Raw genomic sequence first — 18,782 nt, 5'->3', positions numbered from 1 at the left:
AATAAGAAAAGCAATCAGGAAAGAATATTTTCCCCAGTAAGCTTTTTCTTCACATTGATTTATGTCTCTTGTGTCCTATTTTTTACTTCAGTCTTTGTCAGGCTATAAAGTGGCATATTTTCAAAGTCATGGATACATTTCATATTTAAAGATGACAAAATATGCCTTTATTACCAGTAAGCCAAAGAGTTAGGAAAAATAGCACTTTGTTCTAGAGTATTAAATGAACAAGTCTGAGCAATGCACAACGCAGTGGGGAAAAAGACACATATTTAAAAAATATATTACAGGTCTAAAATGACTTCTCAAAGCACTGAAATATGTAACTGCTATGAGTGAGTAATACTTCATAAAATATAGTTGCTGATTTCTATTTTCAAGGGTTTTTAAGAGACACTAAAAGGTTTCTATTTCAGAGCAAAAAAAAATCAAAGTCTCTTTTTACAAGAATTATACTTAACATATTAGTTTCAGATTATCAACAAAGTGATTCGATATTTTCGAACATTACAAAATGATCACCATGATAACTCTAGCTACCCTCTGTCATCATATAGAGTTATTACAATATTATTGACTATATTCCCTATTCTATACATTACATCACCATGACTTGTTTATTTTATAGCTGGAAGTTTATATCTCTTAATCCCCTTCACCTATTTTGCTCATCTCCCCACCCCACTTTCCTTTGGCAACTACAAGATTATTCTCTGTATCTATGAGACTTTTCATTTTGTTTTGTTTGTTCATTTGTTTTGTTTAGATTCCACATGTAAGTGAAATCATATGGTATTTGTCTACCCTCTAGGTCCATCCATGTTGTCACAAATGACAAGATTTCATTATTTTCTGGATAATCAATATTCCATTGTATATGTATACCACATCTTCCTTATCCATTCATTTATGATGGATCCTTTAGTTGCTTTCATATCTTGGCTATTGTAAATAATGCTGCAATGAACCTAGGGATAGATATACCTTTTCAAATTGGTGTTTTTGTATTCTTTGGATAAACACCCAGAAGTGGAATTGCTGGACTGTATGATAGTTCTATTTTTAGTTTTTTGAGAAACCTCCACACTGTTTTCCATACTGGCTGCACCAATTTACATCCCCTTTAGTGCACAAGTGTTCCCTTTTCTCCACATCCTTGCCAACACATGTTTTTCGTGATAATAGCTATTCTGATAGATGTGAGATACTACCTCATTGCAGTTTTGATTTGCATTTCCCTGATGATTAGTGATGTTAAGAATCTTTTTATGCGACTGTTGGCCCTCCGTATGTCTTCTTTGGGAAAATGCCTACTCAGATCCTCTGCCCATTTTTTAATTGGGTTGTTTATTTTTTTTTTTGATATTGATTTGTATAAGTTCTTTATATATTTTCAATATTAATCCCTTATTAGATATATCATTTACAAATATCTTCTCCCATTCAGTAGGTTGCCCTTTTGTTTTATTGATGGCTTTTCACTATGCAAAAACTTTTCAGTTTGTTGTAGTCTCATTTGTTTATTTTTGATTTTGGTGTCCCTGCCTGAGGAGACATATACAAAAAATATTGCCAAGATTGATGTCAAAGGGTGTACTACCTAAGTTTGCTCATGGGAACTTTATGGTCTCAAGTCTTATATTTAAGTCTGTTATCTATTTTATTTTTATATATGTTGTATGAAAGTGGTCCAGTTTCATTTTTTTGTATGTAGCTGTCTAGTTTTCCCAACACCATTTATTGAAAAGACTATCTTTTCCCCATTGTATATTCTTGTCTCTTTTGACATAAATTAATTGGTCATATAAGCATGGATTTGTTTCTGGGTTCTCTATTGTGTTTGATTACAGTAGCTTTGTAGTGTGATTTGGAATCAAGTAGCATGATACCTCCCGTTTTGTTCTTCTTTCTCAAGATTGTTTTGGCTATTCAGTATCATTTGTGGTTCCATACAACTTTTAGGATTATCTGTTCTAGTTCTATGGGAAAATGTCATTGATATGTTGATAAGGATTGCATTGAATCTGTAGATTGTTCTGGGTAGTACAGACACTTTAACAATATTGATTCTTTCAATCCCTGAGCACAGTATATCTTTCCATTTATTTGTGTCGTCTTCAACTTCTTTCATCAATGTCTAATAGTTTTCCAAGTACAGGTCTTTCATACTCTTAGTTAAATTTATTCCTAGGTATTTTATTCTTTTTGATTCATTTGTAAGTGGGATTGTTTTCTTAATTTCTCTAATAGTTTGTTATTAATGCATAGAAATGCAACAAATTTCTGTATATTAATTTTATACCCTAAAACTTTTACTGAATTCTTTTATTAGTTCTAATAGTTTTTTGATGGCATCTTTTGGGTTTCTAGTTACAGTAACATGTCTTCTGCAAATAGGCAATTTTATTTCTTCCTTTCCAATTTAGATACCTGTATTTCTTGTTTTTGCCTAATTACTGTGGCTAAGATTTTCAATACTATGCTGAATACAAATGGTGAGAGTGGGAATACTTGTCTTGTTCCTAATCTTAAAGGAAAAACTTTCAGTTTTTCACTGTTGAGTACGATGTTAGCTATGGGTTTGTCATATACGGCCTTTATTATTCCCTCAATATCTACATTGTTGAGAGTTTTTATCATTAATGGACACTGAATTTAGTCAAATGTTTTTTTTGCACCCAGTGAGATAATTATATGATTTTTATCTTTTGTTTTGTTAATTTGGTGTATCACACTGATTGATTTGAGGATATTAAACCATCCTTGCATCCCTAGAATGAATTCCACTTGATCGTGGTGTGTGATCCTTTTAATGTGCTGTTGAATTTGGTTTGCTAATATTTTGCTGAGGGTTTTTGCATCTATGTTTATTGTGGATATTGGCCTGCAATTTTCTTTTTTTGTAGTGTCTTTGTATGGTTTTGGTATCAGTGTAATGCTGGCCTCATAAAATAAGTTTGGAAGTGTCTCCCCCTCTTCAATTTTTGAAAATAAATTTGAGAAGGCTAGGTATTAACTGTTTAAATGTTGGGTAAAATTTACCTGTGAAGCCATCTGGGTCTAGACTTTTGTTTCTTGAGTATTTTCTGATTACTGATTCAATTTCTTTACTAGTAATCAGATTTTTCAGATTTTCTATTTCTTCATGATTCAGTATCAGAAGATTTTATGTTTTGAGAAACATCTATTTCTTCTAGATTGTCTAATATATTGTCTAATTATTCATAGTATTCTCTTCTGATCCTTAGTATTTCTGTAGTATTGATTGTAATTTCTTATTTTTCATTTCTGATTTTATTTACTTTTGTCTCTCTGGGTTTTTTTTCCCTTGATGAGTCTGGCAAAAGGTTTTCCAATTTTGCTTATGTTTTCAAAAAGCCAGTTCTTGGTTTTATTAGTCTTTTCTATTGTTTATTTAGTCTCTATTTCATTTTTTAATATCTGATCTTTATTACATCCCTCCTTCTACTAATTTTGGGCTTCTTTTTTTTTTCCCAGTTCCTATAAATGTAAAGTTAAATTATTTGAGATTTTTAAGATTCTCTCTTTGTCATTTTACCATTTTCATTATAGTTTGTCTCAGTGTGATTTTCTTTGGGTTCATCTTATTTAGAACTCTCTGGGCATTCTGAACATGGATCTGCTTCTTTCCCAAGCATAGGGAAGTTTTCAGCCATTATTTCTTCAAATAACGTTTCCAGCTGGTTCTCTCTTCTCCTCTGAGACATCTATTATGTCAATGTTAATCCTCTTGATGTTGCCTCATAGGTGCCTTAAGGTAGCCTCCCTTCTTTTTATTCTCTTTTTCACTTTGCCGCTCTGTCTGGGTGTTTTCCTTTGCTTTGTCTACCAGCTCAATGATTCATGTCTTTATTTCATCCATTCTACTGTTGAAATGCTGTTTAGTGTGTTTTTAAGTTCAGTTATTACTTCTGTTTGGTACTTTCTTATATTATCTCTCTTTGTTGAAGTTCTCCGTGTACATTCATTCTTCTCCCAAGATCAGCAAGCATCTTTACAATTATTACCTTGAACTCTTTGTCAGGTAGGTTGCTCATCTCCATTTAATTTAGGTCTTCTTCTGGATATTTGCCTTGTTCTTTGGTTTAAAACATATTCCTCTGTTTCCTCATTTTACATGTCTCTCTGTGTTTGTCTATATGTATTAGGTAAAACACCTACATCCCTAAGTCTTGAAGGAGTAGTCTTGTGTAGGAACTTTTCCATGTGACTGAGAAGCACAATCTCTCCTGATCGCCAGAGCCAGGTACTCTATGGGCATTTCTTGTGTGGGCTGTTTGAACTCACTGGCTGTGATAGGGCTGTGACTACTATGCAATGAGAGCATGCTCAGGGCACCCACCCAGGCAGATTAAGGTTTGACTACTGCAAGGAGTGGGGATCTTGGGTGCTCACTAGCCCAGTTGTGGCCTATCCATTATGTGGGGATGGCAGGTTTCAGGGCATTTATCTGTCCTGGCTCTGCAAGAGGTGTTGCCTAATTTATTTCCTATATGCTCTTATTGTTAAAGGTTTGCCAAGACCTATCAGTGTTCCAATGGGAGAAATCTCATTTAGCACTGAGTTTCAGGCTCATTGGATGCTAGATTCTCAAGCAGCAGCTTTCAAAGTATGCATATATATTCAGTCCTGAGGGCTGCAATCTTAATCCCTGCTGTCCTCCAGACCAGGAGATCTAAAAGTGTCCTTTGGGAACAGCTGCAAAAATTGGGGTTCCTGATGTGTGCATAAGTTCCTTTCTGGGAAGCCTTGCCAAACTGTAGTGAGGCTAAGGGGGTGTGCAAGGATGGTGTCTCCCTGCTATGTGTCCTGAAAGCATCTGCTTAGCCTTCTGTGTGAAAGTAAACTGAAGCCTGTCTTGTAGGGTGAAGGTTCAGACTAAGTAAACTGGTTTTTTTCCACTGGAAAGTTGGGGTTGTGTTTCAATTGTTGGTGCAGTGCCCTGGGGGTGGTAACCTGCCAAGATTATTCTGATTATTATAGTCCTGTGGAGCTCAGGAATGCCAGCCCCCTTGACCACCAGGGCCAAAAGATCAAGATGTGTCCTCTGTGTGAATCACATGCACCTGACCGCTTTAGCTAGGTAGCTGGAGAGTGTAGGAGGTGAGGTTTATTCTCTGGCTTTAGTAAGGCAGCTGGAAAATGACAACTGTGTGTGCCCACTGCCTTCAGTGTCGCAGTATCAAAGTGCTTTGTCTGTGCACATGTGTTGGCTTTAGGCCAGGACTGGGAGACTACCACTGCCAGCCAGTGGGCAGAGGAGTGTTGTGTTGGGCAGACTCTAGCTCTGGAGCAAGAGAAAGACACAACTGTTCAAGCCCACCTACCCCAGCCTGGGAGTGGAGGAGTGCTACAGCCACTGGAGCTCTCTGACCTCAGCACTGTGGCAGGATAGTGCCCACGATTTCTTGCCCTGGTGTCCTAGTTTATCTGCCTGTGCTGGCAGGTTAGGTGGAAGTACAATGGTATCTGTCAGTGTGTTAGTCTCCAGTGAGTGTTTCCACCATTCCTATCCTCTATATTATGTTTTTATATTCACAAGTGACTCTCCTTCACGTATAGTTTTGGCACTTTTCAAACTGCTGTTGTTTCTCTGAGTCTCAGGGTGACTGAGATTGCATGGGAGCCCTTTAAGATTAAGAGGAGAGTCCCAGTTTCCTATAGCACTTTGGGACCCTTGGATGTCAGCTCTACTAGTTTTCTAAAGCCAGGCATCTTGGGTGCTCCTCTCTCTGGTATAGATTTCAGGGACTGGGGTGCCTGATGTGGGGTGCTAACCCCTTGCTTCTTCAGAAGTACCTATCTGGTGAGATCCCTCCCTATTGCAAGTCACAATGCAGGGGTGGGGTTTTTGGATGAGAGCATTTCACTGCCTTTCCTACCCAACTTAATGTTATCCTTTTAATTCTTTCTTGTGGAGAAACAGTGTTCAGTTAGTTCTCAGGGTTTTTTTTTTTTTTTTCAGAGGGAATTGATCCATGTGTAGGTGTATATTTATTGTATTTATGGGAGGAGGTAAGTTCAGGCTCTTCCTATACTGCCATCTGGAACAGCCTCCTTCAAAGTCTCTTTTTGAAGAGTAGGAAGATGTTATTGATGGCCCTGGGGAATTTACCATATCCTGAATTCATTCTGGGAAAGTCAATGTCTTTAAGTTATAAAAACAAAAGTATCCATAAGAGACACAATGCTGATGTTGCCTTTTAAAAAACAGAAGTAAATACCAAGGCTGGAGGAATAATAGGAAAGCATGCAGTTCCAAACCAACACAAGAAGTTTAAATTTTTTTTTTTTTTTACTGTACTAGGGAACTAATCCTCATTCCTTTGGTCACCTACATTTTGCTGATTATTTTGCATTCATTAAAGACTTTTATTTATTACTTTGGTATTTTCCCAACAGACTGGCTTCTTTTTTTTTTCAGTTGTTTGGTAGTTTTGATATGAGATAATGAAATAACCAAATGGGAGAGGAGCCACATTTTGTCCTTTTCTTCATACATGGTAAAGTTTTCTATTCTTCCAATTCTCTTAACACCTCATTATGGTATAAACCATCCACTCTAAATTTGCCTTTGGAGTTGGGAGTATTGAACACCCTCTTTTGAAGACTGACAGGAATATTACTTTCTTCAATCATGGCCCCTAAGAACACACTATATTGTAAAGAATGCTTTTCTGTGATGAGTACTTCAAAAACAGACCTTTTAATTTTGGTCCATAATTCACACATTTTATATGAAGGATTTCCATTTCCATGCAACCTGCCACTTGTCATGTCAATGTTATTACCATTGTGTTAGATTTACCCGTTGAAGATACACATGCACAGCTTAAGCTGAAACACATACATACACACCTACAGAAATAGTGGTCTTTTCCTTTCTGGTGAGGCTAAAACTTGGAGGAATACACATATCCTATGTACCTTAAATAATGTTGGATGGGAAAATCCAGTGTTCTTGAGTTACCTTAGAATTTTGGCTCTGGTGAGCTCCCTGATTCGCCTTAAAACAGTTATCCAGTCTTGCTCTTGTGGTGATGACAGTGCTATAGGGTAGCTGTAATCAGAGCATTGTGAGGTTGAGTGATTTAAAACCTTATTTTTAGTACAGGTGGTTTCTAGCCTACATTACAGTCCAAACAGGAAAACAGGTGGCACAATCAAAGTGGTAAAGAAGGTTTTGAGTGACTGCTTATAGAGACATGGGCAGTGTGAGAGGAGTCAACAAGTCATAGAGAAGGACCTACAGCCCAGCAATAGCAGCAAGTCTTTAATGTCCCTCAGCCTGAGGTGCTGAGGGGTGAAAGCACTTGAGCAGAATCTGTGAGAGCTGCATCTGTGGGAACTACAGGCTGAAGAAGAAGAATGCAGTCACTGCCAAATTATCGCCCAGCAGACAGCGCTGGAGTGGTTGCACTAACTACGGTATGACTTCTCTCTCTGAGCCTCCCACAGGCAAAACCTAACCAGGAGCCCAAAGGCAAGGGAGCCCAGATGATGCAGTCTGCAGAGGGCAGCCTTCTGGGCACAGAGCCAGACTAAGAAGAGAGTAGTTCTGGAGGGAATGGATGAAATATTCCCTTTAAACTGAAAATGTGATCCAATTACTAGGAAACTGAAATTACAGTGAAAATGTGACTCTAAAGCTCACCTACTGATTACCAATTACACAAAAGCCCAAATGATAAAGAGCAGGGTATAAATGAGCAGTTAAGGTTGGAACCCAAAATGAACTGAAAAATTTAATAACGTGCTCAGTTAACATTGTGTTCATTTATTTATCCGTTCAGTCATCTATTCGTCTATTCAAGATGAGTGGTTTACCACAGAATGTGATTTCTAGTCCAAGTCTAACTTAATTTTTAGTTAAAAACAAAGACATTCCCATTTCTAGTGTAGCACAGGGCCAGAATTAGAACTCAGGAATAATAGGAATATAACAAATACAGTTGACTCCTGAATAACATGGGTTTGAACTGTGCAGGTCCACTTACATGCAGATTCTTTTCAGTAACTACATACCACAGTGCTACACAATCTGCAGTTGGTTGAATCTGCAGATATTGGATCAGTTGTCAGGGATCCAGTCATAAAGTTATATGTGGATTTTTCACTGTGTGGGGCTGGCACCCAAACTGCTGCATTGTTCAAGGATCAACTGTATACAACATCTTGAGTGATAAGTTTACATGATAATTAGGTTTTGAGTGCATATGCAGATACACCTGGACACTTTTTTGCTGAAGAGCTAGAGAAAGATGGAGAAGCAACTGGGTCCATTGGGGCAAGATAGAGAAGACTGGGCCAATTTAGGTTGGTAGGAAAAGAGGGGAACAAAAAACCTGGAAAACTGGGTAGCAGCATAGCAAACATAATCACTGGTCCACACTCAGCTCCTAGAAACAATTCAATAGGAATAGCAGTGAGCTTATCTTCCCCATGATGAGTAAAATGGAAATCAATTTGTTCTAGAATATAATCAGTATCAGATTCTTTCTTATTCTGATAGGTATGGGACTTAGTGAAAGAAACAATGGGGTGAAAAGGGTAAAAAAGTAAAGCTGTCACTTTGGGGGAAAAAAACTTATCAATTGATTCTAAATACCTTTCATGTAATTGTGTAAATGTAGGCTTTAATTTTATACACTCATGCTGCCTCTTAACTCATCTGGAGTGCTACAAGTAGGACAAAGGAAGTAACTGCCCAGGCACTTATATAAAAGCTGGCTATAGTGTCAGACGGAGCTGGCATCTAATCCTGGCCTACCACTTACCAGATCTGTGACCTTAGGCAAGTTACTTAACCCCTAAAGACTCAGTTCCCTTATTTGCAGAAGATGGATAACACTGAGACATTTCTCATAGAGTTATTATTTGGATTGACTGAAATGATGCATGTATAGCAAAATGCCTGATACTTACTAAATCTCATTGAATGTTAGCTGCTGTGATGACGATGATAACACCAATGTCATCACAATAGCAATGTCAGAATGGTTCTTTCTGATGGTTATTATTGCCAGAAGCAATATCTACTTAATTTCAGATGTGATAAAATGGCATCAGTTGAGGATGAGTCACAAGTACGTATTGTAAACAAAACTATTACCATCTTAAGATTTAAGAAAACGCCTTAGTATGGACACCTACAAATAAAGGAACATCCTGTGTAAATTTAGTTTTGACCACAAATTCCTCATAACTAGGAACAGGTAGTTCAGTAGCCTGAAAGGCCAGACATCCAGATCTTACTTAGTTTCAGACCCTTTGGTCTTGATCTTTGTTTTCTTCTATAAATATAATCTGTCTCACTTAATCCTTCTTGGTCTTCTTAGCCTCAATCCCCAGGAATGTCTCTTTCTATACCGTTAAGGATATTGCAAGGGATGCATAGTAAGTAACCAAGTTTATTGAATAGTTATATTACCAGGACTTGCTGACTTAGTGCTAAAGTCTTATGAGCTTCCTTTGTTTATCTCATACTTCCAATATTGCATCTTTCATCTCCTGCATTCCATAATCAGTAAACTGTGGAACAGGACTTTGTGTGCTACTTAAGCATGCTGGTTAGGAGCTAGGCTCTGGAGTCAGACTGCCAGTGTTTGAATTTAGGTGCCAATATTCATTCGTTAGCTGTGGGATTTTAGTATTAATTAACTTTACTCTGTCTCAATTTCCTCTTAAATGGTAACAATTATTAGTAGCCAAATTTTAGGGTTGTTATAACAATTACATGGGACAATCTCTGTTCTAGTCACCTAGCCTGGTACCTGGTGTATTGGAAATGCTCATTACATACTATTACTATAGTGTTATCAATACTACTTGAGGTTCTTCCCTGTGAGAGGATTATACTTTCTACTATGTTGAAGTTAGACTTGGCTAAGTGACTTGCCTTCACCAATGAAATATGAGGAGAATTGATGTATGCAACTTTAAAGCAGAAATTTTTAAAACCAGTGTTCACCATAGCATTGCTCCCTCTGCCAAGAATGTACTTTTGAGATAGGCGTGCTCCATGTGTCTAGGCCCTGGAACAGACACATCATGGAGGAGACTGGCAGCTGACCTGCCTAGGACCAATTTCATGAGCATGAAATAAAACTTTGAGATTGATGGGAGTTGTTTGTAATCATGCATAACTTAGAGAAAGCAAATATGCCATCAGAATTCACTGTCAGATTGTTACTTGTTCACTGTCTTTATATCTGTAGGGCTTTGTTTCCTTTTTATAGAGTAAAATATAAGTTCTATGGCTTCATAGTGAAGTTGATCATTTGTCCAATAAAAGACCTGACATCTGAGGGGTGCCACCCTAGGACAAGTTCATGTTACCGTCTACTCTGCTCCATCATTGTCTTATACTTGATACTCTGTTCAGAGTAACATGACAATTTATGAAAATTCAGTTATAAAATCTTGGTGTTTCTGCCAATGACACTCAGATAATTCAAAAGCTGTTTATTGCTATTCTTTTGTCTGGAAGAAATAATGCTTAAATATTTGAAATCCACATTACCATGAATTATTAAAAGAAAAAAGACAATGGCATAATGGGAATTAATTTACTTAATGTTTTCTGTGTGTTCTTGAATTGCATGAAAATGAAAACTGGGAATTTTGAAGTCACTAGAAAAGCTCATTATGCAATAAAATCCAGAGATTAAAAATTTTAAACACTTCATAAATTTTATGAAAAATTCCCAGAGTTTTCAATTATATTTAACACTACATGATTATAGATTTCAATGATCAAAACTGTTACAAAACAATTTTTTAAAATAATCAGTCCCCAAATCAATATTTTTTTCTAAATTGAATTTTCTTAGGACTATTTTATAGCTGTATCTTATCTTTTTAGGCAGCCACAAGGAATTACAGAAGAGAATGTACTCCTTAGGCAATTACAATTATCTCTAGAAAAGGAAGGAACATTCTAATATTCTGAAGGTTCAGAAGTAGTAACTGCAAAGATAACAGCAGATTTAGAATGGGACAGCAGAAAAGGAGGGCTGTGATGTTAAACTGTCTTTATATACTAATCCCAATGAGATTAAATGTATTGGAAAACTTTTACCACATATGGAATTTTGGCTCAGAAGAAGGGAATAAGTTAGAGGAAAATGGTAGGCATAATTGTCTTTCTTCCTTTCTCTCTTCCTCCCTTCCTTCCTGTTCCTCCCTCCTTCTCTTCCTTTCCTTCCGTCCTTTCTTTCTCCTAAAAAGAAAAGGCAGAGTGGCCTGGAGTTACACTTGGAAGAAGATGCTGACAATTAAGGTGTGTGTTAGATCAGAGCGAGGTTTTAGGAATAAATAAGACCCAATTGCAGTCTTGGGCTACTTACTTAAAACTTCTGAAACTGTTTCCTCATTTGTAAAATTGTGTGGATTAGATGTGATCACTAAAATCAGGGTCACAAATTTCCGAAACTCCATGAAATTTTGTAATAAAGCATAGTCTTTTTAAAAATATTGAGTAACAAAATTTTTCTAGTAGAGTCAATATCATTTTTTTTTAACTTAGCTTTGGAGTTATGGCAGATATTATAGGTTGGTTCACTCACCCATTCAAATGTTCTTTCCCTTGTCATTGTCTAGTTATAGAGGCTGGAAAAATAAAGAGTAAATAAATACATATGAAAAAAAATTTAGTATCCCAGCCTCTCTCTGGGTTGATGTGGTGACATAGCTGTGGTCAGTGAGAACTAGGTAGTAGTCTGGGAATTCTGAGAAAGTCTCTGTTTCCTTGATACAGTGTTACCCTTTTAATATTTCCCCACACCTTTGCCTTTTCTTATCCTCTAGAAAGTATATTGGATGGCTGGAGCTGCAACAGCCATTTTTGACAAGAAAAGGCCTTGAAAAATCACAAAACCTTGCCTTTCTATCCTTTAGCTACCAAACCAATACCAGCAGTTTCCTATCTCCAGACTTCTTATTGTGTTAAAAAAAAATAAATAAAACTTTTACTTTGCTCAAGGCACTGTTTATTTAGATTTTTCACAGCTGGAAGCAAACCTTAACTCTTAGAGGATTGAGAATAGATTCCTTCAAAAAAGCATCCTAAAATTTGTATATATTTATTCATATGGCAAACAACATTATGCAGCTGGTTGAATACCCCAAGTTCAAAACGTAACGTTAAATTTATACTTTCACATCATAAGTTAACATTTTATAAGAGCTGAAACAAAACTTGATTAGTTCAAGCATACTGAAAAACCTACAAATACCATTAATATGTTCATGTTCTTACTTTAACTTAATTGGCATAAAATTTATTTAAGAATTATTTTATATTAAGGATTCTAATTTACCCACCAATATTATGCATAAATATAGGCACATACTGTTAAATATATATCTAGATTTTGAAATATTTTCTTTCAATGTAAACTGGTTAGCTATAGATTTAAGGCACATAGTTCACCTTGATGCAGATATGAAAACTATTTTTTTAAAAGACACTCACTGTGAAAGTATAAAAACCAAAGGCTTTTCTCTGATTGTTTCATAATTCAAAAACTTGGTTTGACAGCCTGCTAACGTGCTCATGATAACAGCACTTCACATTTGTATGTGACTAATTGCAGTTCAGAGTACTTCATAAATGAGCAATGGGTTGTGATTAAGCCTTATTATGACCCACACGTTTTTGCATAAGAAAGGAATTATTATAAAAATAGAGGCAGCATATTCATCTAGTTTCTATTCAAAATTTAGCATGGGAAAGAAATTCTTAATGGGTCACATTACAACCTCCATTACTGCACACACCTCTGCCTTCAATGGGAATTCCTGAACAGATGATGAGCAATACAATATTCATTGTTGCAGGCCTAGAAACCGACAAAATTAACTCAGAAAAAAATAGTCACTTAAACCTCCCAAGGAAGTATTATCAGCAAATATGAGAAAAATTATTTTCAAAATGAAATTACTTCTAGGAAAAAAAAATGATCTCAATGGAAACTGGAACTTCCATGAAGAGGACTAATAATGTGCTCAAGGACTTTTTGGGTTTCAAATAAAATGAAAGCCACGTGAAGGGAAAATGACATGGAACAGAACTGGCCTTGCAGGTTGGGTAGTTTCTGATTTCGAGAGGCTCTGCCTAATGAGGATTATATCCTCTTCTCCTGTTACAGATGCACATGCTGACTCAGAGTGAAATATGACTGGAGAACCCAACTTGAGGGCCACCTTGCACAGAGTCCTTTCTGGGAGGTCAGATGCACAGATTGTGAGAATGTTGCCTGTCATTCTTGTAATTCTTACAGCTCTGTTTTTCATCCTTTCATGTTTGGTAGTATACAAGGAACGAGCCAGGATTGGTGGGGTCTGATGCATATACATATCTGGGGCCCTTGAAAATAAAATAATACTAAATCATGAATACAGGGCCTTAGAAGGCATCTGTGCAAATGAGGGCCCCTTAAGCCTAAGCGTCATTCACTTCATAGTAAGAGCCACCTCTGGGTATTATTCTAGCTGAATGTCTTTATCTATTACTTCTGAACATTACATCTTTACTTTTTAAATGGCATCATCCTAAAATTAGCATTCAGAAAAAAACTTACAGCATCTGCTCCAGGGTTCTGCACGTAGTGGATGTTTGGTTAATTTTGTTGGTAGTGTCATAACTAAAGGATGGGATTTTTTCATTCATTAAAAAATGTTTATTTTTAAACATAATGGATAACCATTTTTAAACATATTTGTGTCGTAACCAAACACAAATGGGTCTGATTACCTGTACCCCAAAGGTGACCACCTGTGAGAATTAACACAGTACGGCACTTGGTGGTCCAATTTAAGGAACTCAGGAAGGATTTAGCAATCAGACTGGATAGGTTAGGTAAAGGTGTGGTAGCAACAAAACCCCAAATCTCAGTGGTTTATTTCTCACTTACGTTTATGTCCTCTGTGATTTGATGGAGGGCTCCTTGTGGCCTTCATTTCTGGAAGGGGCCATCCTCATCTGGAAAAATGCTGATCTAATGGCTGAGGGCAAAGAGAAATAGAGGAACCACAGGAAAGTTAAAGATTCCATTTGAAAGTGGCACATATCATTTCTGTTAACATTTCATTGGCCAAAATAAGTAATATGGTTAATAAGTGGAGTGGGAGGTCTGGTCTCCTAAGGGGTGCCACAAACATTTCAAACAATAATAAAATTTAAGCAATACCACTTCTTGTAAAGAAAACTACAAAACACCTACCATCACCACCACCACAAATACCTCATTTATCTTCCCTTCTCTGACAAATATTAAAAAAACAAATGGAAATTTAGCATACAGCATTTTATTCCTGCTAAAATGCAGAGAATATTATCCATTTTCTTAGAGGGGAAATTTTCATTCAAACCTAGTCTTGCAATCCATTACAGCCTATGATGATGAGGGCACAATGCTAATCCCTGGAGAAAAAAGTATAAATAAGTGCACAAGAATTCCCCTCAAATTATGTAGATATTTACCCTAAAAGAGGCAGTACCACCTCTCCACTCCTTACCTGTGCGTTGTGCATAGTTACTTCCTTCCAATAGTAATATGGAAAGGGGGAGGAAAAGAGAAAATTTACAGTGGAGAAGTCTGGCGAACACTGTTTCAGCCATGTCAACATCAACAGTGATAAAGCATGGTACTAGTATGTACCCTTTATATGACGTGCTGAAAAGGCACTTTACCTCTACAGTCTTCCTCCCAAATCCTTGAACTCAACCTCATCATGAGAAAAAATGTCAGACAAATTTCAAAAGAGGGGCATCCTACAATATACCTGATCATTAATCCTGAAAAACTGTTGTGGTCATGAAAAACAAGGGAAGCTTGAGAAACTGTCACAGACAAGAGGAACCTAAAGAGACATGATCACTTCCCTAGGAAGGATCCTGAAACAGAAATAGGGCATTAAGTTAAAACTAAGGAAATATGAATAAACTATGGGCTTCAGTTAATAATAATGTATCAACATTAGGTCACTAATTGTAATAAGTATAAATATGTGTTAATAACAGGAAATTTAGTGCATATATGGGGGAACTCTACACTACCTTCTCAATTTTTCTGAAAATCTAAAACTGTTCTAAAATAGTTCATTAGAAAAAACAACAAAAAATATGAATGGCTTATCTATGTTTTCCCACTGCTCAGTTGAGGAGAGAGTAAAAACCAGAAAAAAATTACAATATAGTGTCATAAATGCTGTAATTTAGGTTGGAACAGGAGAGCCATTAGGACTTTAAAGAAAAACTATAATCTTTTCTACTAAACCATCTCTTAAAATATTTGAATCTCCAGTAGCACCCAGCATGTGTCTTGCTCAAAGTTATCATTCAAATATCAAAGAGAATGATGAGGAATTCAGCTCCCTGATGTAAAATGACATAGACATGGTAGACATAAATAGAGATAAGTGAAGATTAACTACACCCTGTACCACCTCCCTAAAAGGCGAAAACAAGGTCAGTTCCACGAGATACATCTTTATTACAAAACTATCTAGTGAAATCCCAGCAATATGTCCTTTTTTGTCCTTCAAAAAAGGTGTTTTTTTGTTGTTCAAAAAAACCCACTTCACATGAAAGGTTTTCTTGAGACAATAGAGACAAAAGATAATTGTTTCCCTTTGAGTCAGTAGTAGGCAAACAAGAAATATCATCCCTCCCTCCCCCCACCAAAAAAAGGTTGGAGGCGACCATTTCAGAAAGGACTCCATTTTGGAAGGTAAAAGGTGAAAGAACACTAGATTTTATACCTGCTTACACCTAGTTCACATGAAAATGAGGAGTTTCTCTAAAATATTTCAGTGAACACAACAGATTTCACCACTAAGAGCCTATTACTAAGATTCACCACACTAAATAGTGTAGACAGAAAGTTAAGCCAGAGAAGCTCTAGCAGCTAAGGCCTTAGGACTACGACTTTTTTATTTAAAGGTAGCTGACCACGCTTGCAGTGTGACTGGAGCAAAGTGAGGGTTAAATCTAACCACAATATGCCTTCATTCCACTATGAATGTTGAACTGTGAGGGGAGGGTATAGCTCATAGTGGTAGAGTGCATACTTAACATGCACAAGGTCCTGGGTTCTATCCCCAGTACCTCCTCCAAATATAAATAAATAAATAAACCCAATTACAGGCATCACACCACTAAATTTCTCAGAGTTACCCTGGTCTTATGGCATTGGTAGTTAGGCTTTAATCCTAGGGTTTAAACTGAATCCTGCGACTGTGAGGCAGGCCTTGGTCAAATCACACTCTTCTAGATCCAAGTTTCCTCCTCTGAAAATAAGGGCAGTAGGTTGGGTCTCTCTTGTTCTTTGGGTCTGTTTAATCCACGCACCAGATCTGTCTTAGATGAGGTAGAGGAAAACATAAATGTACATATAGAAACACTAGTTTTAACTCGTTTGAGGGTCAAATTATATACAGTGTACACCAAAAATGTTAGCCTTTTCCAGTGAGCAATGTTAACACGGGACAAGTATGTTTAGGAATTTTTTTTCATTTTTCAGTCTATGCTTTATAAAGGATGCTATAGGTATTAGTCACATTAGTACGTAATAAGTTACAGACGTTAAAAAAAAGTCTACAGTGTGAAAATACTAACGGCTGAAGGGGATCACCTGGTCAGTTCTGGGACCTACCAACTCCACATCCTTTCTGTCAGGATTAGTTTCAGAGCGGATGGTGCTCTCTGTTCAGGCTTAAAACGCGACAAACCTCATTTATATTCCCAATAGCAGTCACCATATTTCCTCGCGTTTCCCATTTGGTCCTTAAAAAACTCCAATGTAGCATTTTCTTTTTAAAATTCCCTTGAGTGGTCCTTTAAACTCCTGTCGTCTGTGGGGACGCTCCAGGTACAGGCCCCCCTCCCCCCACCCCCCTCTCCTTTCTCTCAGAAAAAAGACGCCGCGGAGCCTCGGGCGCTGCGTGGCGCGCACCTGAGCGGCGGGGCTTCTTCTCCTCACGGTCCTCGGCCCCGGACTGCCGAGGGGCCGGGCAGGAGGAGCGTGAACCCTGGCCGCCCGGCCCGCACCTTGCTCCTCGCGTGGGCGTGTTCCGCTTCAGAAATCCCAAGTCCTCTCAGGCGCCCGGTCCTTCCCGGGGGAACAATCGCTGGTCCAGCCCCGAGCTCCCCTTCGCTCCACCCCAGGCGGCTCTCTGGGTCCTCCTGCCCCCCCGCGCGTCCTTCCCCGCGCCTCGGCCGCCTGTCCAGGTGTCCCCGCACTCCCCGCTCCCCCCGGGCCTGTGGGTCTCCAGCGCCCAGTCCGTGCTCTCGTCGCGGGTCCTGCCTCCCTTCACACCCGGCCCCGCCCAGCCTCCGCCGCTCCGGGGCTCCCGGCCCGGCCTCTCCGTCTCCCTCCCACCTCCTCCCCATACCCCCCTCCCAAAGAGTTGCTATTTTTAGCAAATCCTCCGCGCGCCGCCACCCGCTCAGCTCGCAGCTCGCAGCTCGCAGCCGCGCGGCCGCCCTCCCAAGCTCCCCCCTCCCGCGCGGCGGCCGCGGTGGTGGCGCGTCCCGCACAACGCGTAGCGCGCACCCAGCCGGCCCCGCTGCGCCCGCTGCCTTCGCCGCCGCCGTCCCCTCAGGCGCCTGCCGCGGCCGGTAAGTCCCTGCTAGCGGAGACGCGGCGGTCCCCGAGTCAACTTTCAGTCCCCTCTTTGCTTCGGCCTCGCCGTTCTCTTCTCTGCGAAAGATGGCTGTTTGGAGAAGGGGGAGAAGTTAGGGGGTCGCCGGCGTGGGGCGAAGGAGGGCGCAACAGCCTCAGCGGGAGCGGGCGGAGGTGAGTGGCACCGCAGCCCGGTCACCGGCTGGTGCCGGGGGAAAGCCCTGGGAATGAGGGACCAAGCGTCCTCTGGGTGCGCCGCTGTATTCTCTACTCGGGCTCCCAGGTTAACAGCATCCCAGTCCGGACCCCGGCACAGCTTGCCTGGCATCTCGCAACCCAGACGTTGGTGGGTTTAAGGTTGCCTTTGTCCTAAGTTCGGTGCCAGGTGATCCTTTTGGTGCAGACCCTGACCTGTGTGTGCTAGGCTCGCTGAGGCGAGGCGTGGTTGACACCGCACCCCCCTCCCCCCACAGTTTATGTTGGAGTTGAGTTATGAATGAAAAGTTTGTACTGCTAACGTGTTGCTTGAGGGGAGCGATACTTGGTGGGGGTACCTTTCATGTTTCGTTGGGGACTTCAGTTCCAAGTCCATACCTCAGAATCCTAGGTTTTGAGAAAAGTTCCCGGGCCTGGGGGATGGGAGTTAAAGCAGTTCCTTGGCTAGTGGAAGGAGAGTGCTGAATCGTAAACTTCTGGAGGTAAACTGATTAATTAAACGCCCCCGAGGGTGTCACAGTGGGGACTAGCGGGAGCGGGGGACGGGGGCGTTCCCTCAGTGCCTGGCGGGCGGCGTTTGTTTGGCTTTGAAGCCGTAGCCCACTGGACCGCAGGGAGAGGTGCTGGGGTCAGAGGCCTCAGCGTCCGCGGTGTGCTTGGAGGGGACGGAGGTTCGGAGGAAAGGCGGCTGCGGCGGGGAGCTGGGGACGCGGTTCCAGGGATGTGGAGTTGGAAATTCTCCAGTCAGTCTCCTGTGCTCTAATTTCAGGAAGATCTGTCGCGTTTGTTTCCCTGCCCGGGAGGTGTGTGTAATCTCCTAAAAGAAACTCTTAGTTTAAATAATGATAACATTTTGAAATCTGTGAGGAATGGATCTGTTCACACAGATCCCATTATACTTGTAGATTGGGCGTGTGT

General features: G+C 39.5%; 2 protein-coding genes across 6 annotated transcripts in view; one reads left to right on the top strand and one right to left on the bottom strand.

Annotated features, from left to right (window-relative positions):
- Positions 1-17,133, bottom strand: part of LOC105078591 (ribose-phosphate pyrophosphokinase 1) — a 47,674-nt gene extending 30,541 nt beyond the window's left edge. The window contains exons 1-2 of the mRNA XM_074367384.1: positions 16,980-17,133; positions 13,938-14,028 (exon numbers count right to left, since the gene is read on the bottom strand). The gene's annotated coding sequence lies outside the window, so the exon portion shown is untranslated. The remainder of the gene's footprint in view (positions 1-13,937; positions 14,029-16,979) is intronic.
- Positions 17,134-17,508: 375 nt separating this feature from the next.
- HDAC9 (histone deacetylase 9) overlaps positions 17,509-18,782 on the top strand; it is an 819,260-nt gene continuing 817,986 nt past the window's right edge. For 4 of the 5 annotated variants that reach the window (XM_074367374.1, XM_074367383.1, XM_074367380.1 and 1 more), the window contains exon 1: positions 17,509-17,644. The gene's annotated coding sequence lies outside the window, so the exon portion shown is untranslated. Of the gene's footprint in view, positions 17,645-17,689; positions 17,823-18,782 lie in introns of those variants that run through there. The other variant, XM_074367375.1, reaches the window with a different exon arrangement.

This window comes from Camelus bactrianus, chromosome 7 (assembly GCF_048773025.1).
Source record: "Camelus bactrianus isolate YW-2024 breed Bactrian camel chromosome 7, ASM4877302v1, whole genome shotgun sequence".
In the NCBI taxonomy this organism is placed as follows: Eukaryota; Metazoa; Chordata; class Mammalia; order Artiodactyla; family Camelidae; genus Camelus; species Camelus bactrianus.
Note: the sequence above shows the minus strand (reverse complement) of the source record. Positions and strands in the feature narration are given on the sequence as shown.